This window comes from Triticum aestivum, chromosome 2B, assembly GCF_018294505.1.
Source record: "Triticum aestivum cultivar Chinese Spring chromosome 2B, IWGSC CS RefSeq v2.1, whole genome shotgun sequence".
Lineage (NCBI taxonomy): Eukaryota > Viridiplantae > Streptophyta > Magnoliopsida > Poales > Poaceae > Triticum > Triticum aestivum.
Window position 1 is genome coordinate 668,563,466 of NC_057798.1, and position 6,000 is coordinate 668,569,465.

Below are 6,000 nucleotides of genomic sequence, written 5' to 3' on the forward strand. Positions count from 1 at the left end.
GAAGATGACTTGTTAGGTGATGATGATTTACTTGTTGACAACTCTAGTGATGAATACTATGATGAAACGTCAATTAATCATGCTAAAACGAATGACAATGATAAGGAGAAGATTGAGCACCTAACCAAAGAACTAAAAACTCTTAAGTTAGCTCAGGAAACTATCTTGAAAGATCATCGAGAACTTTTAAAGACTCGTGAGAAGTTACGCTTTGAAAAGCTCAACCTTGAGCAAGAGCATGCGTTTTGAAAGGCAATCAATGATGATCTTCGCAAGAAAGGTTCTTCTTACATTGCCAAGCATTTGCTCTTATCTACTTACATGCCACAAGTCAAGTCTAGTAACAAGAACAAGAAAGATTCTCCTTCTAGTAGTAACAATAATCATGCTAAATCCAATATTGTTGCTTCTAGTAGTTCTCTTGATTCAACTAACGATTCTCTTAGCCAAGTTACACTTGAGAAAGAAAATAGCTTATTGAAGGGAATCATAGAGAAAGGTGTTTATAAGAGCCTTGCTGGAAGTAAGCAATTCGAGGAGATTGTACGCATGCAAGGAAGGCACCGGAAGAATCAAGGTGTTGGTTTTGAACGAATGTTCAATGCCAATGGAGTTGAGTGGGAAGAAGATCAATACCCCAAGACGAAGTTTGTTCCTCAACAAGAGAAGTATGATCCTACTTCTTTCAAAGGAACACAAGCTCAAGATGATCTTCCACCTCAAGACCACAAGGAAAAATGCAATGAGAAGCTTCAAGAGGAGATTGATGCATTTGAAGAAGCTCCTAAGGCCTTGGTCAAGTGGATTCCCAAGACTACATCAAGTTCTACTTCATCAAGTACGACTACAACTCCAAGGATTCCCATAAAGATGATGTGGATCCCAAAGAAGAAGAACTAGAGAGTTCTTGAGGGTGACTCCGCCAACATACTTCACTCATATCATTTTCGTGAGGACAAGTGCAAACAACCTCCATATCTTGCACTAATCCAAGGAGTCACAAACCCTCATGTTGGTAAGACAAGGGGCAAGGTAACCTAATGCTTTCATGGACATCATCTTGCGTGTGCATCACTCTATGTATATGGATATCCTTGCTTGTTCCTTGTGGGACTAACCCATGTAGGTATTGAAAGTGCAACTCACTCCAATGGATTGCTCCAAATGATCTACATCAACATTGAGCATCCACATCTTCAACACCTACATGAAGTCATCATCGACAAAACCCAAGGTTAGTTCATCCACTTAGGGGGGATATCACATCTAGGGGGAGCTTTACTCTAAAGAATTAAGCTAAAGCAACTCTAATGGTGTGAACACAACAATGCTTTATGTAAAAGTGGTAACCCCACTTGTGCTTAAATGATGAGTATGACCTATGATCAAATGTTCTCATTTGACTCCTAAGTCAATATACTCATATATAGATGACCTAGTCATCGCCAATTGTTTGATAGATGCTAGAATTGGTTGTGCATGTTTCGTCACATATTTCATTTGCCATTTTATTGTGTGAGCATGTTGTTTGCATATTTTAATCATTCGAGGACATCCACTTGTTGTTTTGTATGTTTTTCTTTCTTTTCTTTGACCAAGTGGATGGACAAGAATGCCTAAGTATCCTCTCTAGCTATCTATGCTTTTCTCATCTCAAAATCTATTCATGCTACATCACAAACTTTGATCAAGTTAGATTCAAACCACTTTGTGTGAGGAGCACTCGGAGTCCCTGATTTGTCATAGACTTGAACTTCCAAAACCTCTTTGTGCATTTCGGTCTGACCGATAAATCCATTTCGGTCACACCGAGTTCACTAAGTTGATCTAGGTTTTCAATCTCGGTGCAACCGATTAAAACTTTTTGGTCACACCGAGTTGCAGTAACTGTTCACAGTTTTGCATCTCGGTGCCACCGAGTTGTTCCACTCGGTCATACTGACAGGGACATGTTATAAATACCGACGGGTCAAATTTTGGAAATTTTTCTGAAACCATTCGCTCGCGCGTAACCTGCTCTGCCTCTTCGGGTCTACGGATCATCTTCTCGCCGCCAGCGACCTCCCGCCGCTGGACTCCGTGGCCGTCAACGGGAATCAACTCCGCCGTTGCCGCCGTAGCAAGTTCATCACCGAATAGGGTATGAACTTGACTCTTTGTGCTATTCTTTAACTCCGATTCCTAGCACATTACATTGCCATGACTCTTGCCACGTATGAAATCATCCTATCTAGCTAAAACATCCAGTAGAATAGATTTGATCTGAAAATTTAGGGTTAGGTTTCCGCTGAATTCATCTCGGGACCGACCGAGTTGTTGAAATCGGTCCCACCGATTTGGCTTAGGCCATTGCACATGCGATTCTCGGTCTGATCGAAAATTGCATATCGATGTGACCGAGTTCGATTCTTTGTGAAACCCTAGCTGTCTCGGTGCCACCGAACCGTGACTCGGTCTGACCGAGTTCACTAGTTTAGGTTCCAAAAGCTGCTTCGGTATCACCGAGTTTACAAATTGGTAGCTCCAAAATGCTTTTTTTGGAAAACTAAAACTAAGTTTTTGAGTCAACTGTTTTGCAAAACCTCTATACTTTGTGATGCTCATCTTCTCTACGTCATCTACAACCTATTCACAGGGTATGCTGACAGTTGTTTGCTTGAAGATGTCTGATCAAAGTGATAGTCAGAACAAGTCAGAGGAGCAGGCTCAGTTAAGTGAGGGCACTAGTCCCTCAAGCAGCTATGATGAGGGTAGCAGGAGCACACCTAGTAACTTGCCCAACGCAGCTACTAGGACAAGGAAGAAGAGAACATCTGATTCTGAAGATGAGGACTACATTGCAGCTGAGGATGAAGCCACTTACAAGAAGAAAGTGGTGAAGAAAGAGTTTGGAACTGCAGCTTCAACAAAGCCAGGAATGAACAGAAAAGCTCCAGTCAAGAGAGTTCCTATGCTAAAGGTCAGAGCATCCAATCAAGAAGCTTTGGGATCTAAACCCAAAGAAGCGGTTGTGGCTGAGAAGAAAAGGAAAGAAACGGCCAAGAAGACCATTGCCAGAGTTGTTGGTAAGCCCTCAATGATGGAAGAAGAGGAAGACGTTGCTGCACCAGCACCTCAAGCTCAGAAGCTGATGGGAGATGCTATAAGATCAGGGGCTGCTCCATCTAAGCCCAAAGATGCTCCCAAGGCTACTGCTCCTAAGCCCAAGTCTGCACCTAAGAGGAACACTAGGAGTATTCCAGCTGAAGAGAAGAACAAGGCCCCAGTGCCTGAAGCTGCTGAAGAAGAAGATGATACACTTATCTTGAGAAAGTTGAAGCCCAAGATCCCTGACCACAATGATGCACATCCAGTTGCAGAGGACATGAAGCTCAGGAAGGATGTAGGACTGAGATTATGGAGACAGTCTGATCCCTATGCTGTCAGGAGGAGAACTGTTGTGGACTACAGGTTCCACACAAAGGAACAACATGATTTCTATGAGACAGTTTTGCTTGACAAGAAGCCCATAGTGTGTGACATGAGATGGGTTGATGGGAGTACATCAGGAAGAATGAAGATCATTATCCAGGAGTATATGACAGCTTCAAAGCATGTGGAGTTGACACATTTGTTGCTCAGGAGCTCACCAAGTGGAATGATGAGCTGATCATGCAGTTTTACTCCACTGCCCACTTCTACCCAGATGGAAAGATCATCTAGATGTCAGAAGGTACTAGGTACCAATCCTCTGTAGAAGAATGGGCACAGTTGATCAATGCTCCAAAAGAAAGTGAAGATGACTTGGATGTCTATGCCAAGAAGAAGAAGGATCACAACTCCATGGCTAGTATGTACAGAGAGATCCCAGATGCTGCTCTAGACACACATAAGTTTGGATATGTACATTACTTGTTGTCTGGTTTGCCTACCATCAACTGGATCTTAAGGCACACTTTGCTGCCCAAGTCAGGTGATCACAAGATGATCAGAGGACATGCTATCAACTTGCTGCATATATTTGATGTGCCTCAAAAATTCAAAGTCACGAGTCTGATTGTGGAGACAATCAAAAGGACTGCTGCTGATCAGAAGAGATCTTGTGGATATGCCCCACACATTCAGGAGCTCATTAACTCCAAGGTGGGCACATGCTAATATCTATTGGATAAAGAGCACCTGCCCATCTACCCTGACTTTGAGGAAAACACCATTGTCATGGATGAAAATGAACCATCATCAGCTCAAGCACATAAGAAGAGAGAGAAGGCAAGGGCGGAAAAAGCTGCAAAGATGCCAACAGCTGAAGAAGCATCTCAGGTATTCTTGAAGAGCAGGCAAGATCAGCTTGGATACTTGATTGCCTCCACCTTGAGGATTGAGAAGGGCTTGGCCACCCTGACTCAAAACCAGGAGAGCTTGGAGAGGATCATTGAGCAGAAATTTTATGATCGTGATGTCAAGGTAACTGAGATCCAGTCAGTAGTTGAGAAACTTCAGGAGGAAGTGGAGCAGAAGAAGGGCAAGTCTACTACAGATGCTTTTCATAGAGTGGCCAGGAGCCAGAGATCTGCTGCAGTGCCTGTCACAGATACGAGAGCTACTACATCAGCACCATCAGCCACAACATCCGTTCCACCAGCTCCAGCAGCCACTCCACCAGCTCCAGCAACATCAACAGAAGCCTTCGTCCTTGGAGTCATCTCAACGCCACCTCATGAAGACCAAGCCTGAGAGTCATTTAACACTATGCATTTTTTATGAACTTTTTGGTAACTTGATGCCAAAGGGGGAGAAAATGTATAGATCATAATCTTCGAGAGAGAGAGAGTGTGTGTGGCTTTTTGGTCTCTCTTTGCTTTGCTTGAATCTTATTGTGTGTTTGCTTGATACACTATGTCTTTTGTGTGATACTTGGATGATCATGTGTTTGATCATATGCTACCTTAATGCTTGTTGGATGATATTATCTCTTATATCCTTTTATGATCATTCACTTGCTTGGTAATGAGTGCATGCTTTTAACTTCTATCATTTTGAGTGCTTTGATATGTCTCCAACGTATCTATAATTTATGAAGCATTCATGCTATAATATTATCTATTTTGGATGTTTATGGGCTTTACTAAGCACTTTTATATTATTTTTGGGACTAACCTATTAACCGGAGGCCCAGCCCATATTGCTGTTTTCTTGCCTGTTTCAGTATTTCGAAGAAAAGGAATATCAAACGGAGTCCAAACGGAATGAAACCTTCGGGAGCGTGATTTTTGGAACGAACGTGATTAAGGAGACTTGGAGTTGAGGTAAAGGAAGCTTCGAGGTGGCCACGAGGGTGGGGGAGCCCCCCTACTGGGCGCGCCCCCTGTCCCGTGGGCCCCTTGAGCATCCCCCCACCGACTTCTTTCACCTATATAAGTCCATATACCCTAAAAACATCAGGGACAACAATAGATCAGGAGTTCCACCGCCGCAAGCCTCTGTAGCCACCAAAAACCAATCAGGACCCTGTTCCGGCACCCTGCTGGAGGAGGGATCCTTCACCGGTGGCCATCTTCATCATCCCGGCGCTCTCCATGACAAGGAGGGAGTAGTTCAGCCTCGGGGCTGAGGATATATACCAGTAGCTATGTGTTTGATCTCTCTCTCTCTCTCTCTCTCTCTCTCTCTCTCTCGTGTTCTTGATTTGGCACGACCTTGATGTATCGCGAGCTTTGCTATTATAGTTGGATCTTATGATGTTTCTCCCCCTCTACTCTCTTGTAATGGATTCAGTTTTCCCTTTGAAGTTATCTTATCGGATTGAGTCTTTAAGGATTTGAAAACACTTGATGTATGTCTTGCCGTGCTTATCTGTGGTGACAATGGGATATTCACGTGATTCACTTGATGTATGTTTTGGTGATCAACTTGCGGGTTCCGTGACCCTGGGAATCTATGCATAGGGGTTGGCACACGTTTTCATCTTGACTCTCCGGTAGAAACTTTGGGGTACTCTTTGAAGTACTTTGTGTTTGTTGA